We start from the raw sequence: 20,044 nt of genomic DNA, 5'->3' as shown, positions 1-20,044 counted from the left end.
CTTCTTTCCTATTAATTTTTCTAAAATGTTGATCTCTAGATACAAACTTATGTGAAGGATGAAGGATCAAATTAAATGTTTCTGAAAGTTGATTTAGTGTCAAATGTGAGTTTTGTCTCTTTTGCTGTGATGAATTGAATTATTGGCTAGAAATATCCATTCTCCTGGAATTGTTTCCTACATGTGCACCCCTGTAACAGCCTCATGGTGTACTGAGTAAACTTTTCCAACCGCTGACTTTAGGTTTGACTTTATGACTTGCTTTGGCCATTGAGATGTTAGTGGAAATGACTTGAGCACATGCTTGAAATAGCCTGTGCGGTTGAGTTTGTCATCTTTGCTTATGCCATCATCATGAGAAGAAAATATCCTGACTAGACACAGTCCTTGGGCTCCACAAATAGACCTGAGGTTTAGAGCCACCACAACTGCTGTTATAGACCCTGAACCTGAATCACAGACACCCCAACTAATGTGCAGATTTGTGAGATATGAATGTATATTAAATGCCTTTCTGAATTTTTTTGTTGTTAACAAAAGCTGATATCTACCCCAGCTGACTTCTGCTCTGAATAGAAGAACTTATCATAAACTCTGAAGTAAAGCTTTGTTACCTGGAAGCATTTGTATAGGTAATTGGGATCAACAGGGAGAAATTTGGGGTTATTTTACTTTCCATATGCCATAACTTTCATTACTATTTTCTTAGCCACCCCAAATAAACATACATGTCAAAGACACAACATGCTTGCCATGGCAATGTAACTGCAGGACACGTTCCCAAATCTCCATTAGGATTCCCCCCCACACCATCTGTAATTAGCAAACAATCTAAGTCAAAACTGGGCACTTATCATGCAAAACTAGCTCCAAGTCAAGGTTGCGTGGGTCCTTCCTTGAACTGAGATGACTCCCCCTATGTTTCTCTTATACAGAAATGTCGGTACTACCATTACCGGCAGGGGGGCCGAAAGGCCATATGAGGCCCTCACTGCCGTATCAAAATGAGGAGGCTTTTACTTGGCATTGAAGAGCCTTAGAGTATTTCCTTCCATGCCTCAGTCTCTGCTGGGCTTCTCCTTCAGATGCCAGCATGAACACTGAGAAAAAAAACCTGACCCTTCCATATTCCTTAGTTTCTTTAGAGAAATTTAAATATTTTCTCTGGATTACAAAATCCTTTCTGACACAGCGCTCTGCAATCATTGTTGAATGGTGTCAGGAAGAGGAACAGAGGGGAAAAGGGAGGAAAGAAAGGATCTGATTGTCTTGCTGTTGACTGTACAGTTCTTTAGTGAATAACACAAATGTCTATCACCACACCTCACTCTGGCTCTTTGCACTTGCTGACACCAAGCTAGAAGGCTCTCTGCAGTTAAGTGGGAAAGAATGGCTCTTCTTCACCACAATCCACAGCGGCAATTTCTCTGTTCTGGTTTACCCATCCATGTGATTCCATGATCTCTCCTACTTACAAAATTCTTTAAAATATCTGGACTGTTAATGGCACACTCTCTGATGCTGATCTGTGTTGTAGATCTATTCTTCCTTTACCAGCATACTGTCATTTCAACATAAACGGAAAGGAGGTAAAAAAGCAAGTGTTTAATCTGTCATCTTGATCAGGAAGTCAATTTGGCAATTTACAAAGATTTGATGAGAGGCACATAATTTAGCTTTTTCTTAAAAACAAAAAGGACCCTACAACAGGGATTGGAACTACTTGAGCATGAAGTCAAACCAGTTTTTTTTGTTTCCCTAAATGATCACATTATGATTTTTTACATGTGGGATTTCAAAGAAGGGATGAGTGGAGTGAAGGAGGAGGACAAATTACAGTAGCCAGCTCAGGGCACCGAGCTCTTTCCATGGAAGAAAAGAGACCCATATATACATTGATCGATCAATCTATTATTGATTGATCTAGATAGATAGATCTCTATATCTCTATCTCTATCTCTATCTATCTCTATCTCATCTTGTAACATGAAAAACACCGTCTTTATACTTTATATGTTATCTCATTTATCTCTTACAACCTAGTGAGACAGGTAATCCTATTTCCATTTTACAAATGAGAAAAAAAAAATTTTAAGATAAGCAAGGTTTTCACCCCACCCATAAGCAGTTTTTTTCTTTTCTTTTCTTTTCTTTTCTTTTCTTTTTTTTTTTTGAGAGAGAGAGAGAGAGAAAGAGAGAGCACGGAGGGGCAGAGGGAGAAGGAGAGAGAGAATCCTAGGCAGGCTCCACGCTCGGAGCAGAGCCTGACACAGGTCTTGACTCATGACCCTGAGATCATGACATGAGCCGAAATCAAGAGTCAGACACTTAACTGACTGAGCCACCCAGGCTCCCACAAATGAGAAAATTAACTAGAGATGTTATGTAACTTGTGGAAGTTCACATAGCCATTCAAAGCTTAATTTGAATCCAATTTCTGTGTTCTCTGTTGATGGGCTTCACTCCAGAGTCCTCAGGTTATCCCAAAGGGCGCTTCCCCATGCACATCCCTAAGAGGTGTGGGGATCTACTTTTCCCCAGGATGCATTCAAAGTAGTGGGATGTATATTCAATTTTAATCAACAACTGAACATTTATTTCTCCTCCTTTCTCCCTTGTGAAGTCTTTTGCCTCTGCCTTGCTGGGTCATCTGAATACACTTTGATGCTCCAAGATTTGCAGTCTTGCTTATCTCTGAGGACAAATGGAACCTGAATACTTGTTGCAAATGTTTAAGCTGTCCACATTTTCATGCAATAAAAATGTCATCACAATCAAATATGAAAAAATCTACCAAGGATACCATATTTACTAGCAGGCAGCTTGAGTGATATTGCTATTATAGTTAGGAATCGAATTAATGAGGAAAGATATAATTTTTCTCATTTTTCTTTTCTTTTTTTTTTTTTTTGCCTCTAATTTTGTTCTGTGACCTGTAAGGCCCTACAATGAGAGTTTCTCTAAAAGTTAAAAAAAAAAAAATAGTTAACTTATAATGTTCCTCTCTTCAAATCTTCTAAAATACCATGGATATATGATACCTATTTAGATATGAAAAAGGTAATCTGAGAAGAACATATTTTTTAAAAATGCAAATCAAAAACAAAATAAAAGCAAATTATAAGCTCACGGATTAGTGGGGTTCACAGGTAAGAAAATGAAAGAAATCAATTTGAAATCTTAGACCATCCTCTTTCATTATTTAATATCTATGGCTATAAATAATTCAGTCTAGTAAAGAGACTGAAAAAAAATTAAACTTCTATTGTAACAAATACAATGTTTACTTTAGGTAAGGTATGAGCCAGCAATCAGTTTAGTCTCTCCTCATTGATAACTAGTCTGTGTCATCCAAAATGTACATGGTCCACTACACACCAATATCTAAAGTGGTTTGGGCTTCTCCCTATCCTAATTTACATACTCTTCAGGTGCAGTACAATAAAAATGCAAGGTTGTAATTTTACTTTAGCAAATTCTTGAATACATCTTTCATCTCTCTTCTCTCTCTCTCTATTAATTGGCATGCTCACTAAGTCAATGAGACTTTTAAAATAAGGTTACTCTACTCCTCTGTAATTCAGATATATTTCTAGAATTTAGCTGCAACTTGTTAGCTCAAGTTTCAATTCAGAAAAAAGCCCTATCCTTTGTTGAGTCTATGTTAAATGGGAGCATAGAAAATACACAAATGTTTTCACAAGATGAAATAAACAAGTATACTATGTATGTGTCAACTAAATACATTGACAAGTCTTCTTATTCAACATTTACTGAGTCAGATACCCTCAGAAGTGATGACATATATGGGACAGACATTCTCTGGGTGTTGGGAACACATAATCCATGTCCACCAAGTGTTACAGTACAAATTTATAGACATGATAATAGAGCCACATACTAAATGTCATATTAGCATGGATATGGGATACATTATTAACCCAAGAGGCAGCAACAGGCAAGCATAGGCCAAAACAGATTCAAGTAAGAGTTATATATGTCCCTGATGTATTTAAGGAATTTAAAGGTTGAGCAAGAATTTTTTGAGATCGAAAATAGCAAAGATAGGAAGAAACAATATAGGAAGGTCCTGAAATTTTAAGTAACTTATAAAATTGGAGCAATATTAGAAAATATAAAGGATTAAGATAATATCCATTAGAGGTGGCTAGATTACAATGGCTCTTGACCATATGATAAAGAAAGCAATGGTTGTCATTGAAGGAATTTATGGTATGGAATAACAAAACTAGAGGGTTTACCTAGAATGGATATTCCACAAGTGGTCCACAAGATTAGAGGCAGGGGCAAATTTATTACATTAGCAATTTTTGCCCAATAACTTCCCCTCTGAAGTTATTATTTACAAATTAGAATTGTTGTAAAATATGGTTTTATTTCCTTATAGCCCTAGAGAGACATTAACACCTTATTACACCTATTACAGCTCAAATACTTAGATTTCTATGACAATTACCTAATCCCATGTATACAAATTTGTGTTCCTCTGTCAATTTTGATTGGCTGAGATGATCACAAAATTCCAAATATAAATGTGTTAGAAACTGGACTCTAACACTTAACTAAAGAGCTAATTCCTTCCTGCTGTGTCTGCACTGGCTGCAGGATTCTCTCCGAAGTGAACATGAGATCCCAAGTCCTCACTTTGCACATGCTTGCCTAAGCCAAAGAAAGCCAAGGGGATTCTCCCTTATGACAACTTCAAATAAGAGCAATGACAAGAACCTCCAATCAGGAGAACATACTGCATCATCCTAAAATCTCTGTAAAACACATCTTTCAGGGACTCAAGTCTATGTATTTAAGTCTCACATCAACAAAGCTTTCCATTTAAATAGTCCCTGTTGGGAAAATGCATTAGTGTTTGCGATCTGTTAATTATAAATAGGCAGACTACTAATTCTTCCTGTAAGGTTTCCAAGACATCCTGTGAAAATTAATCATAATGGATTTTTTTTTACATTTTTGTTTCTCTCCAATGGTTAATTATAGCTCCAATGAGTCTAATAAGACTGTGCCACAATGTTTCTATTGATAGTCTTTAGAATTGCAGGAAGCCTAAGGCCCAACTTATTTAATCAGAGGTCTTGATTTGTTTGGAAAATTACCACAATTTGAGCTGTATTTTGTCACTCAGGGCCCATTTGATGAAAGGCTGTGAGCCCTTTTGTTTTCCTTATTCCAGGTAAGGATTATTTAAAGATCTTCCCTACCATGAACATCCTGTTATGAGGGAATAAAAGTGCATGTGGCTACTTTTGGGTAATAAAGCAAAATCCCCTGGTTTAAGAGAGCATTGTATGATGTTGGTAATAAACTCTAATGATTTTACAGCAATCTCCCATAGTAAGTACTTTTTCTGAGTCTTTCACATTTAAAAAATTATGAAGTTATTCTGTTGAATCAGTTAATTTCTCCCATGTGTTTTTATGTCTTGGGAGTCCAAGATGTGTTGCTTCTGAAAATATGGAGAAATAGAATTGCTTCTGAACCTATAGAATATGAACCAGACCTAGAGCTGCTGGAATGCATAATCCCCTACCCATGGGCACTTCATGTGCACTAGATGCAACTTTGCCCTGGTTTCCATAAAATAACCATCAGAAACACTTAGAAGAAATATTATTTGCACAAAAGGTTCACAACCAATGGGAAGATTATGTTCTAGTCAAAAAATTATTTAGAAAGTGAATATTCAGGGAATTTACCTTTTGTAATGAAACCCACTTGAATTTCATGAAGTCCCTCTGCTAATTCAGTGAGATCCACAGGTGGATGGTACAGGAGGGGAAATAAAGATGCCTCATGAAGAGAAATGATCTTCTCATGCTAGACTCCCTTCTCTTCCTTCTGGGACAGAGAATGAATTGGGTTCAGTAAGGTCTCCTAGATATTAAACCGGTTAGTCTGGCTTGTTTGTATTAATATTCAAATGGAATGTGATGATCAATTCATGGAGGTAAAGCCATGCAATCTCATGAGATTTGTTCTAGCTGGTAGAAAGGCTCTCTCTGAAGCTCTTAATACTTTCAGAGTTTACACTTACATAACTATAAGAATCAAGCATTAGGTAATAAACTGCAAAATTTTTGCTACTTCTCCAACATGTGGCCAAAGATATTCTAGTCTCAATCCTATGCTAGCACTTGTTTAATTTGATTACTGGGGAAAAAGTGACATCTTTCATTATTTTTATACATTTAAATAATCATAAAATCCACGGAGATGCTTCCAAGAAGAAGTAAAAGAATGAAATAAGGTTTTTCTGTATGATTGAAGTTTATTTTTCAAGAATGATGTTAGGTCTGCAAGATAAGCAGACATGTGGGCTAGTGGGAAAAGAAGTTTAATGGTCAAAGAAAAGAAATGGCCTTTTTTGTTGTGATGGTTTAAGTCCAAAAGGAGAAGTTTAAAAATATTTGAATTATTAGATGTCTCACCTTACTCAAATTTGAAAGAATCAACCACACATGCCCAACAGCAAAGCAAGGTGTTCCTCAAAAATTTTTAAGAAATAATGTATTTGTTATTGTTGTTTCCAAGTTCGAGGGGCTCAAAAAAAATCGATTATAAAGAAATACTCACTAAGCTTTGTTAGTTTCTACCAATAAAACTACTCAGTTCAAAAATGGACTGCTAACTATTAAAAGGAGTTTATTTAAGCAATTGGAAGAAAAGCACAGAATTTTTCAAGTCCATTGATTATACAGTAACACCATCATTATTGATAACAATAACAAACTGCATTAATGTAACCAGTCACAAGTTGAAAAACCATGTACGTATTAAATGATTTAATTCTCACAAGAAACCAAATAAATAGGTCATTACTACTACTGCCTTTATTACAAATCAGGAAACTGAGGCACAGAGAGGCTAAGTAGATTGCCCAAAATTATACTCTTATGAAGTGACCAAACAAAGGTTCAAACCAAGATAGTCTAGAAATAGAGCCCATGATTTTAACCAGCAAGTGTGGGATATATTTAAAAAGTGTGGGATATGCCAAAATGTTATAGAATTGTATATACTTAATTGGTAGAGATGCTGGTCATTTTCAACTTCTTTGTGCTTTTATGTACTTTTCACTTCATCTATTACGAATACAAATACTTCTATAATTAGGAATAAAGTATCTTTAATATATTTTTAAAGTATTCTTAGTAGCTTCCACACCTCTTACTTACCTTCATAAAAAAACTTTAAAAATAAATTTTCTTTTTTCAAATATGCCTATTTTATGTATTAATGCCCTGTGTCATTAAACCAACAAAGCATTGGAATAGCCTTCTTCAGGGAAGGGGTTTACAAACCGGTCCCCTATAGATGGCATAATCATGATTCACAAGTCTTGCATTAGTTGAATAAAGAAAAGGGCAACCAATATATGCTAAGAGCCTCAGAATGAACAAATTAGAGAGAATAGACTATAGGCCTTCAGGGCGTAAACAAGAAGACAAGTAAATATGTTCAACACATATAAAGTACAAAGACACTTTGAAGTTAGGAATTAGAGAGATTCTCATAAAAGCCAGGCGAAGGTAGGTGGCGGGGGGGTTAAATAAAGGGGATTAAGGGGTACAAATTTCCCTTCATAAAATAAGTCATAGAAATGAAAAGTACAGCATAGGGAATATAATCAATAATCTCATAATAATATCAGCATCGTATGGTGATAAATGATAACTACACTTATCATGGTATGCACTCAGTAATGTATAGAATTGTTGAATCAATATGTTGTATCCCTGAAACTAATATAATATTGTATGTTAATTATACATCAATTAAAACAATAACATCAGGAAAAGTGGCCTACAGGGACTAGGGGATAGAAGAATGGTCAGGCATATGTTATTTGTCCAGAGAGACTTACTAGTCTAGTTGTCATGTCTCTGGTTACCCATTATGGGGCTCACAGTTCTTTTTTTTTTTTTTTAAGATTTTATTTATTTATTTGAAAGAGAGAACAGAGCAAGAAAGAGAGCACACACAGGAGTGGGGGTTGCAGAGGGAGGGAGGAGGGGCAGAGGGGGGGGAAGCAGGCTCCCCCCGAGCAGGGAGCCAGATGTGGGGCTCCATCCCAGGACCCTGGGATCATGACCTGAGCTGAAGGCAGCCGCTTAACCATCTGAGCCACCCAGGTGCCCCAAGAGCTCACAATTCTGTAACAGCTTTGCCCATTAAAAACAAACAAACAAAAACTCTTCTTTTGTATAGAATGGAAGGAGAAAAGAGAAATTATATCAGTCTGTTGAATTGGGGAATTCAAATAATAGGCTTCTATACTACAAGCATTACAAGTACTAATGTCTAAAGGCTCTTGGGAACTGTTAGGCAAATCTGTGACACTTATTTCTACCAGTAATGTTATTAGAACATTCAATTGTGTTCTATAAGAACATTAGTGAAACCCATCAAATAATCTAGGGAAACCAGAGCTATATGAAAATCAGATCCTGATTCAAAGTCCATAACCATGGGTTAGTGCCAATGTCATAAGAGGTGCCAATATTAGTAAATGAGGTTTGGTATCTGTCCTGGAACCAAGACAAGCTACATAAGAACAATGTACTGAGTGCTTCTAATTCATTTCTCTTGAAATAGCTCCTATTTTCTTCCCCGTACGACCTCAATCCTTGATTAAACAACACAGTTTTTACTACAGAGAATTTCTCTACTCCAACCCTCCCCACCTAATTTCAGATTGTAGTTCTTTATCGGTGTTTTTCAGAATGGTTCCTTCCCTTGGTAGCACTCAATGACTTGTGGTCTTACAAAAAACAATAACACATTCTAAAATATATACATATTTTTTTATTTCACCACAACATTGCACCAGAGAATGCAAAATATAGGCAGCAATTGTCATGTATGGAATCTTTACCTCTCCATTTTCATATTTGTTACTGTCAGGTAGGAAAAAACAGATATAGTAATTACGTAGAAAGTCACAGCAGAGTTATCTTGTGTCAGGTAGAAATTTTGACATAAGCAGTTTAAAAAAAGAAATCCATCCGTCCTCTTATAAAATTAGCATATTTATTTGGGGACAGTGCTTATATCCTTAATTATCAAAATAGAGGTAATATAATTGCAAATATTTTCAAAAGAGAAGTCATATATTTTCTTCTTGGGTTATAAAAGGCCAGTTTTGATTACAGAAAAAGTATTTAAAATTTTCCAAATAGATCTGTAGCATTTTTTTTTTTTAAGATTTTTTTATTTATTTGACAGAGAGATACATAGCGAGAGGGGAACACAAGCCGGGGAGTGGGAGAGGGAGAAGCAGGCTTCCCACCGAGCAGGGAGCCCGATGTGGGGCTCGATCCCAGGACCCTGAGCCGAAGGCAGACGCTTAACGACTGAGCCACCCAGGCACCCCAATCTGTAGCATTTTAAGAAATAATTGTGCCACTTTCATTTAGGAGAAAAGTAGCAAAATAAATTAAGTAAAAACTGCCTAAGACAACTGGCAGTTCAAAGAAAAATGTGTTCTTTCCTCCTGTGCTCATAAAATAATAACATGCCAATATATTATCTTTAAAATTTAATATCATCATACGTTGAGAATATGTGGGTCCACCAAATGATGATTTTCTTCAAGTATTTATGGAACTTGAACATAGGGGTGCTTTGATATTGTACCCAGGCTTTGAGGATCTATTTTATAGAATATATGTAAATTTGTCTAGTCACTATGCATGCCCCTGGGTTAGAGGGGTTGGACAATGATGGCAGGCAAAACCATTGCAATAAAGGAGAGAAAAGAATAAATGTCTCATCACCAGAGGAGCTTAAAGTCAAGAAGAGAGCTGTACCGATGTTCAAAATATCATGGCCACACATTTTGTGAAGTAACATGTCAAGTATATAGTACAAACCAAATTTTTAAGTTCATAAAAGTTCAACTACAGACATGCTGATTTTAAAATAATTAATGGTTGGGACGCCTGGGCTGCTCAGTCTGTTGAGCATCAAACTCTTGGTTCTGGCTCATGTCATGATCTCAGGGGTTGTGAGATAAGCCCTGAGTCAGGCTCCGTGCTCAGCGGGGAGTCTGCTTTAGATTCTCTCCCTCTGCCCCTCCCCCCACTCATGCATTTTTCTCTCTCTCAAATAAAGAAATCTTTAAAAAAGAAAAGAAAAAGTATGTTTCAGATTAATATGAGACATCTGAGAGAAGATAGTCTATGGAAAATTAAGGTAAAGGCCTGCCTGGAGAAATACTGGGAAATCTAGTTAGAAATGTAGATTCAGAGTCATAGGAATTCTTGGTCATAAATGAAACCATTAAAGAAAGAGACACATAAAACAGATCTAGGAGTCTTAGAGATTATCCATAGTTATCAGGTTAGGAAAAGAAAAACAAAAATATTTTATTACATAGACTAAAATGGTAACTTTGATACAAAATCAAAATATATTTCCAATTTTCCATAACTCACCTATAAAAAAGTGAGTAAATCCGGGAAATAACCGGATGAAAGGCTACTTTATACTACTCTAAGAGGCTATCATGTCTTTTGTCCAGGACATTGAGACTTTCTCCTGATCCATTAGCTAATATTAATCTTACCTGTAAATAAAATTTTGGAGATGGATTTCCATTTAGCTTGACCAAAAAGAAAAAGAAAATGTTTATATGATGATAAGCTTCTTGGGGATAGAGGATCAGTATTTGCTGGCTATCGACAAAGTAGTATACCACACCACTTCCATCTAAATGACGAATAACAAATTAGAACATTACCATTGTTCTTTAGCTAAATTCCTTCAAGTGTGTCGGAGTAAAGCTCAGACTGAGAAATACTATTATTAATGACAATGTCTTTTTTCAAAAAAAAAAAAAAATGGTAACTTGAGCCTGAACAATGGGATTCCTATTGCATCCAATGAAAAAAATCTTTGTCCTTTAGACAAAGGGCTGCAGCGCACATCTGCATGTACAATGCCTTATACATCTAGTGCACATCAACCACAGAAGTTTAATGAATCACTTTCTTACCTGCCCTTGACCTTGCTGAGAATGCTCTGTGTGCAGGAATCAAGAAACCTGTGAGGCCATCTGCTGTGAGTCAGCCTTTGACCAGTTTCCCCTATCCAGCTCTCACTCTGAAAGTGACATCGCACGCACAGACATTTTTCATACACGTGCAAGTGCCCCCGAGTTTTGGCCACAGGGGAGCCTTCTTCAGAAATGCACTGGAGTTGTTTAAAACAAGTTAGGTTTCTGATTTCAAACATGGAATTTGGAAGCTGTGAGTAATCCTAGATATTCTCTTTCTCAAGGTATACGATCTAATTTTAATTCTAAACAAAAAAAGCATAAGTAACATTATGCATGTAATAAAATCAATAAAATATACAATAGATGCACAATAAAAGTAAGTCTCTCTCTGTTTTTCTATACCTAGAAGTGACCGGTATTAGCAGTTTTTTTACATCCTTCCTTTTATAAGCTTATAAACAAATATAGTATCATATCATTTTTATAAAATGAAATCACATGATTTGTATTATTCTGCTTTGCTTATAATTAGCAATGAGTGCTGGGATCTTTGCATATCAACATATATAGCCTTACCTTACAGTTTTTAAGGACCATGTAATATTTCACTTTACAGAATTATTATACTTTATTTCATCAATCCCCCATTAATGGGCATTATAAATTATGTTCTTTTCTGATTATTGTCTCCTGTTCCAAGCGATTCTGTAATGTTTAGTTTTGCACATCTTAGCATTGTTTCTTGATTATAAATGTGGATTAAAATAGAGTCAGTGAATTTCAATGTTATTCATTTGTTTAAAATATAAGCAGCAGCATAGCAGGATTAGAAGACTGACTTTGTAGTCAGGCCCAGCTAGATATGAATCCTAGTAAAGTCATTTACTCCTTTCATTGTCTTTGGGCAAAACACTTAACCCCTCTCTGAGTCTCAGATTTCCTCTTTGCAAAATGGTAAGTCCTGGACAATTAAGATTTTTGAAGTTACCTTCCTTAAAAGATGGTGTAAGTAAGTATTCCAAAACTTACAGCTAAGAGAAGGAGGAAGAGGAAAAAGAACAAACGCTAAGTGCAGAGCTTTGAAGTCAGAATTGGACTAAGTATCAAGTCCTCTAGATTCCAGATGAATGCTTTTCCAAGTAATTGCGTTGAAGTTTACTAGGCTCCATTTCGTCATCTCTCTTTGCCCACTGACTGTGAGGGTATCTTCACCTTGTCTGCCCCACGTGGTGCAATGACTAAGAAACTTCTGGCAAAGTCCATATAAAGAACTAAGAGGAGTCTCAGCAGAACATGACTGTGTTGTTGTCCTTATGGTCTCCTCCCACTGGGGAAGTTTTGAGGACAACACTCAGCCATGACAGCATTTATGGATTGAAGGAGAGATTTGATTGTGGCCACAGATGATACGCCCTTGATCAATACCCTCTGTGGACCTGGGTGGTGACTGGCTGGCTACTAAGAGGCATTCACTTCAACGATATTCATGCTGGGTTAAATGGACTCCTTCAAAATGCTACATCACAATCAGACTTTGACATTTGTCTGAAGGAGATAATCATCATTATCTTGAATATATTTTTGACAATGGCCTTGTGAATTAGACAAAGGAATCACTAATTCTTTTGAGGAGTTTGAAGAAAAGAAGCTTCAGAGGCATTAATCAATTGGCCCATATCTTTTAGCTCCAAGTTCACTTTTCTTTCTACTATTTCATATTGAATGCCATTGTATTTTAATACAAGAAAATAATGATCTGGCCAGTACATCTTCCTTTAGTTCTGGTCTTAGCTCTTGTAGGAAAAAGTAGCTTCCTTTCATATATTTTCAGTAATGCCACAGTGAATATAACACAAATTGCTCCATACAGCTATCAAACCTCTCCTTTAATCTAGTATTTATGAATAGCCTCATCTCTATCATGTATGATCTCCAGACTCATCAGACCATCGTCATGTCTCTCAAATATGCCATGTACTCCTTTACTGCCATGCCTTCTCTACTGGCCTTCCTTCAACTTAGAGATACTTTCCTCCATTATCCATCCATGTACATTATATTCTTCTTCCTAAGCAAAACAGACAAAACCTTGACTGAGAAGCCCTTCCTGATTTCTGCAGTCACAGTGAATTACTCCTTTTGCATAAAGAAAAACAAATATGTACATACCTACAGTGAACTCACATATTCTTCTCCCTTGGATGAAAATTCTTTATATTTTGCCTCCCTGACCAACTGGAAACAATTTATGTGCAAGACTCATAACTGTGTCCCTTAATAACTGAACACCTACCTAGGCATATTTACAATTCCTTTCAACTGGTGTGTCCTTCCTCGCTAAATCCTATCCAATGTTCAAGGACCAGCTGGATACCCCTTTCCCATAAAATGCATTCTAAATTCCATTAGAAAGACATATCATTCTCTTTTGAATTACATTATTACTTTAGGGCAATTTCTTCTTTCTTATGCTACAGTGGCTTAAGTATATTTTCATTCTTCCAAAAGATTTGGACATCCATGTAGGTAAGGCTACATTTATTTTGTTTAGCACTGTATCCTCAGAACCCAAGGCACAGTAAGCACTCGACAAAGATTTGTTGTACATATGGAGAAACATAATCTTCTTGTTCAAATTATCTACACTTACATCTAATAATTTTTTAATCTCTCACAGTTACTTTTATTCAGAATTCAGTAAGTTTTATTTTGAACCATATGAGATTACCATTCCCCAGGTCATACACAGTTGAGTATATGCAATTTCATTTGGTTCAACCTAAAAGTTATGGAGTGAATGGGGTGATGGATAGATCAGTGAATGAAAACTCCCCACAGTTGTAAGTCATGGCATGCATGCATTATAAATCACAACAAAAAGATTATTTCATTTAATGGAAAGTCATTGGGAGGTCAAGGAGGGAGAATTTGCTTTAAAGTACGTCACTCTCCCACATGGAAGAAAATACATTTCAAATACATCATTAGCCACAGGGAGGACTAGTATAGACTATACAGCCACCAGGCCTTTTTTTACCACCACATTCAATTTCCTCTGTGCTCACCAAAATGAAAAATCCCTGTACCTGAGTGAAACAAGTTTGCATCTTCCTTTGTCCTTCCCTGGTGAGAATTTCAGCCAGGAGAAGTCATTTTGCTACACTCCATTGTCAAAGCTGTGCTGGAGAAGCTGGGCAATCACAAGGGCTCAGAAGCCAGGCCACCTGTACACATCAGGAGACCGCCTTTGCTATGGGACATGTACACAGCAGTTACATAAAAGGTGTGCATTGCCCACACTTTTTAACTAGCATTTGCCTAGCATGTCCCAGATATCATTAATGGGCTGGATTTCCCTCCACAGTACTGACAGCCCTTTTTGGAATTCATGTTTGTGTCACAGCAGCATTGTGTAGAAATTAAGGCATGGGTTTTAGAGGCTGAAATAACAGGATTCAAATCCCATTTTGTAATTTTTGCTAAATTTGGCCATATCCCTGCACCTTGATGTCCTTATTTCTAAAATTATTTAAGACTAAAGTTACATTAAAGGTTTTTGTGACTGTTACATGCTTTAGAGGAAGCCAATTTAACAGACTCTCTGTCACAGAGTGGGTGTTTAGTAAATGATAGTTTACAAAAACCTTTCTGGTTCACTTCTACATTGTTTAATATTTCCCTGGATGGAGGACAGAAGTCCACATATATTACATGCAGAGAGAGGTTACAGAAACCAGGTTTAATCAAAAACCCAGAATACTGAATATATTGCTTAGGAAGTAGTAATACTAAAGTAGAAGAAAAAGAAGCAACAGCAGAAGAAAAGGAGAAAGAGAGAGAGAAAGAGGAGAAGAGGAGAAAGCTATGATTTCTTTAGCACTCACTGTATACCAGGGACTAAGTCCCATGCTTATATTGAGGATCATATAATAAGGTGGACTAAGCATTTCAGAATAGAAAGTGAATAGAAAAGACATAAAAAATTAGAAAGAAAAGATGAGAAATTTAAGAATCAGTCCTAGGAGATTAATATCCTGATAGTAGAAGTTGCAGAGAGTGTGAAGAATAAACATGGAGGAAAGAAAATAATCAAAATAATAATTCAATTTCTCAGAAATAGAGCACATACATTTCCAGATTTCATGGAGACTCATGTATCCATCACAATCGTTGAAGGAAGGCTCATGCCAAAGAACATCTTTCTGAATTTCAAAATATTGGGGGGAGGGGAAGAAAAATCTAAAGAAACTTTTAAGAGAAAGGGCAATGAATACGAAGAAGGACTCAGAATTATAATGGAAATGGAATTCAATAACATTCTAAAATCTCAGCTAAAAAATGGGTAACTTCCTTCAAAATTCAAAAGGAACAGGTAGATGGTTTCCAAACTAAAATACTATAACCAGCCAAACTACCAGTTAAGTCCCTAATATTTTTATGGTATTTGCTATATGGCAGGAACTGTTGAAAACACACTACATATAGTAACACATTTGATTCTTCAACAGTCCTAAAAAGATAGGTATTATTATTATTCTCATTTTACATTCGAGGAAATGGAGTGACAGAAAGGTTAGAATAATGTGTTATGTGGGAAAACCAGACTTTTAAAAACCCACAATCTTGGCCCAGACCTGACATCCTGCACTTTAACCAAAAATATACTAGTCAAATAAATACTGCCTCGATCAGATGTGCTTTTATCATGTTAAACATAAAACCCTTGCATAATAAATTTAAGGGAATATTTTCCTTATCTATAAATACTTACTTTAAAAATAAATATAAAAAAATAAAAATAAAAATAATTATAGATCGACTCTATGGTTGCTGTGTTTTTCTTGCAACCTAAAAAAATCAGGTAATTGATCAAAACCTAACTTTAATTATTATATGGATTTCTTTCTATTTCCCCTCCCCAATGGTCTTTTTCTAATTTCACTAAAAATATTAAGCTTTTCATAGGCTCCATTTGCTTATAAATTTGATGAATGTGTCTATACACTGAGTTCATCCTTACCCTGAATTAAAATGCAAACATATTCAGTAGAATAAGAAATATTTTAGCAGAATAAGAATGTTTCTAAAACTTTAGTCTAAAAACTTGCTTCCAAGAAACTTGACTTTTCCAGTGACCCAAATATTCTTTAAGCTCCTCACATCCCTGGGATGTGCAACACCTAATTGAAATAGTTTCATAGCCACCCTTGTTCTTTACATGTTTTGTGATGCAACTCAAAGGAGCACATCAGTCACTTGGCTAATAAGCATCCTCTGAAGCCCATGGAAACAGAGGGAAATGCTCCCTTTATTCTTCCACTGTGTATTATGTTCCCTAAGCATGTATTATTATTATTCTTATTACCCAGTTGAACTAGTCTAATTTTCATTTGGATAAATCATAAGCCAGTAGATTGTCAAGCCTCCCCAACTTATTACTTTACTTCATCCAAAGATTTTACAGCAGAAAACACTGGGGATATTACAGATGGCTCAAAGTTATGTTTTTTCTCCCTCTAAAAGCTGTAAAAGTACAAACTCCTATGCAGAAAACTCACATAAATAATTAGCACTGCATTGCATTGGTAAAAAAAAAAATATTTAAAGTAATCCATAAAAATGCAGGGTTAACTCACTAGATAGTGCTAGCTTTTGTAGATATTCAAATGTACTCATAGTCCTAATATATACTCTAAATCACTTTTAGAGGTGGACATTTCTATGTTTGGTTACTCCAACTTATAATAATAATACTCTAATGGAGTGGGGAATATAGAACCCATCCTCAGTTCAGACCATGTGGTAAGGGACACTTTCTTTACTTTACATCCAAGATTGGGGCTGAGCTAAGCTAATCCTCAATCCCAATATTTGGCCCCTAGAAATGGTTTAGTAAAATGTGTATCCCCTAACTTGATCTATCAAAACAAGGACTTTTGTTTAGTACTTAGGAGAAGAGAGTGATTAGGGATCTTACAGATTTAAGATTCTTGGGACATGTAGGGTGAAAGTATGCTGAGAATAAAGCAAACCCAGGACTGAAGCTCAGAAGCAAAAAGACAGAGGAAAACAAGGTCTGCTGACCTCACTTGAGCTATTGGATCAGCCTCTGGAATTTTCAATTATGAGAGCCATTCAGTTTTTAAACCAGGCTGACTTGGTTTTTCAGGCTCTTGTTTAAAAAAAAATCTTAAATAAAATTCGACTTACATGCAACTCTGAGGCTGTGTAAATACTTGAGTGATAGATATGTCCATATATGACACTAGAAATCCTGGGTGTTCTAAATACTAGTTTCAATAGTATGAAGACAACTAAGTCATTATTTCCATCCTCAAACTACATAGAATTTCTTTCCTAGGATTCTTGTTGATACCTGGTCTTGAGAATCTTGTTCTTCACTTTCTTCTATAAACTACACAAAAACCGTGGATAGAGCTGTCATGTTTCTAATTCTCAGGCAAACAATATTTAATTTCAGTTTGGTCAAGCTCTTGCTAAATCAGTTCAGAGATGTGAAATGCATAGGGTTCATTAGATTGTCAGATTCATTGCTTGTTTTGAGATTGCTCTTTTTTAAATTAAGTTTTTCCTTTAATTCCAGTATAGTTAACATACAGTGTTATATTAGTTTCAGGTGTATAATATAGTGAGCGATTGCTCTTTTAACAAATAATAGAGTTTCATGGTGTTCACCAGGAAAGAGCACAGTTCTAGGAGTCAGATTTCCTTTTGCTCTAGCCTTGCTAGTTGACAATGAAAATAAATGCTAGGAAAGTGTGTCCGCCTACAACATCCCTGATGTCCTAGCGTTCATCTTCAGTATTCTATAGTAATAATTTCTAGATGCATTGGGTTTCTCTTATTTATATTAATAAAAGAGAAAGAGGCTTTCCACCATTCTTGTTATCTGGTGCTGTGTAACAAGCCTCCTCAAAATATAATGATCTAAAAATAAAAACACATTTATTCTGCTCATGAAGCTGCATTTCAAGAAGGGCTTGTTTTGTTTCACTTGGTCTCAGTTGGAGGGGCTCGAAGAATGGAGCTAGAGTCATCTGAAGGGTCACATGCTCATATGTCTGGAACCTGGGATGGGAAGGCCCCAACTGCAGTGGGGTGGGGGAGGGCAGAATGCTTGGGGTTCCTTGGGATTCTCTCTCTCTCCATCTCTGTCTCCATTTGATTTGCTCTCCAGCTCCAGCTCTATCATCTCTATTGCTGAATTCTCTAGCCACACAGATTCAGGGAAGCTAGACTTCTTGCATATCAGCTCAGAGCTCCCACGGCACATGTCCCAAGAGAGAGGTAAGCAGAGTCTGTAGCACATTTTTTTATTTAGTCTCAGAAATCACACAGCATCACCTCCACTGTTATCTGGGTAGTGAGGCAGTGACATAGACCTGCTCCTTTTTAAGGAGAGTGGAAATACAATCTGTCTCTTGATGGAGCAGTTACAAGATTCTGGAAAAGCAGGTGAAACCATAAATGCTGCAGCCATTTTTTTTTTTATAAATATACAAAATCACAATACACAATTATACGTGAGTCACATGCATGTGCATATTTTGGCTTAGGTCATTTTACTTCATTTTAGTCCCAGAAATGTCTGCATCTGATTGTTATATCTAATACTATAATCAGTCATTATTTCTAAAAAACATAGCACTATGCAGGTAGGGAGAAAGGCATACCCCAGTTGTGTGCTAAAAGACAGAGTGAAGCCAGCCTCAAATTGGAAATGTCGTTCAGTCACCCACATTACAGAACATTTAATTGGCCTTCCACATTTGTTTGGGTTGGGTAGAATAAAAAACTTCTCTGCTTTTTTTTCTTTAATTCATCAAAAATAGCTACCTTAATATTACATTTGTAATGACCCAAGGGGATGCTTTCTTTGGATTTTTGTTCCATCCCTTTAAGAAAACTAGATGTGGTTGTTTTCAAAATACCCAGTTAACTTTCTGGGTACCTCCCTCTGCTTTGTTCAACAGCTACTTCCCATGCCCACACAGCTTTCTCCAATACACTGACAAGTTGTCAATAACTAGAGGAGTCAATTTCACAGATGGTCAGAGATACATTTCCACAGGTCTGGAAGACAATGGGACATTTCATTTTCACACTGTAAGGGGCTGGTGCTACTTGTCCCATGACAGGTTACAAGGGATGCCTCTCACTTCCTCGTTTTTATCATCACCCCAAACTCTGTGATCATAAGTCTATCTTTTAAGAGAGAAGGACAAAATAAACTCTGAGCATGCCATTTGTTTATTTCATCTTCTCAGATCTCTCTCAGTATTGATGGGATTGACTCTGAGAGAGTACTCTATCATTGACCTTGTTGTGTAAGGAACAAATAAGTTGTGTACTCCTAAGCTCTCTGACAGGACAAAAGCCTTGAAGACTGTGCCATCCCTTTCTGTGACACAATTAAAATCTCTTCTGAAGAGCAAACAGAACTGTCTTCTGAAGTCGTAAATACTCTCGAACTAGTAAGCACTGTGGGTCTCTGACCTGAGTTTTATGGCTGCTTTTGAATCTCTGCTTTTCAGATATAGAATCACAAGTTCACAGTGATTCAACATCCCAATCTCAACTTTGAGAACCAGCATAAGCAAGAAACACAAAATGATATTCTATTTGTATAGGATCTTAGGGAAAGCTGTAATTTAGAAATTATCATATTGCTGGATACAACATTCAAAGGTACCAATAAAAACCTTTGCTCCTGACTCTTTCTGGGTGCAAGCAGCCTCCAATACCATGGCCATGGCACTGTTCTTGATGATCTGGAGGAACATAGGCATCACACACATCTGGGTCTAAATCCCATTTCTGCAAATTAACTAGTTCTAGGATCATGGTCAAATGACTTAATAACAAGTGTGTTGGTTTCCTTACTTATAAAATGGGAAGAAGAATAGCAGCTGTTCTGCCAACTGGTGAGAACAAGAGGCTGTAATTAATGAAAACACAATGCAACGTTCACTAAGTAATGGTCTATTAAAT

At 36.3% G+C, this 20,044-nt stretch overlaps 1 protein-coding gene across 26 annotated transcripts in view; it reads right to left on the bottom strand.

Annotated features, from left to right (window-relative positions):
- The window catches only part of LRRC4C (leucine rich repeat containing 4C), a 1,180,850-nt gene that overhangs the window by 580,596 nt on the left and 580,210 nt on the right, over positions 1–20,044 (bottom strand). For 4 of the 26 annotated variants that reach the window (XM_078058152.1, XM_078058149.1, XM_078058171.1 and 1 more), the window contains one exon: positions 5,730–5,871. The exons of 21 other annotated variants lie outside the window; for them this stretch is intronic. The gene's annotated coding sequence lies outside the window, so the exon portion shown is untranslated. The remainder of the gene's footprint in view (positions 1–5,729; positions 5,872–20,044) is intronic. One more of the 26 variants, XM_078058157.1, reaches the window with a different exon arrangement.

The sequence above is a fragment of the Halichoerus grypus genome, chromosome 11 (assembly GCF_964656455.1).
Source record: "Halichoerus grypus chromosome 11, mHalGry1.hap1.1, whole genome shotgun sequence".
In the NCBI taxonomy this organism is placed as follows: Eukaryota; Metazoa; Chordata; class Mammalia; order Carnivora; family Phocidae; genus Halichoerus; species Halichoerus grypus.
The sequence above is the reverse complement of the archived record's forward strand: the minus strand, read 5'-3'. Positions and strand labels throughout refer to the sequence as shown.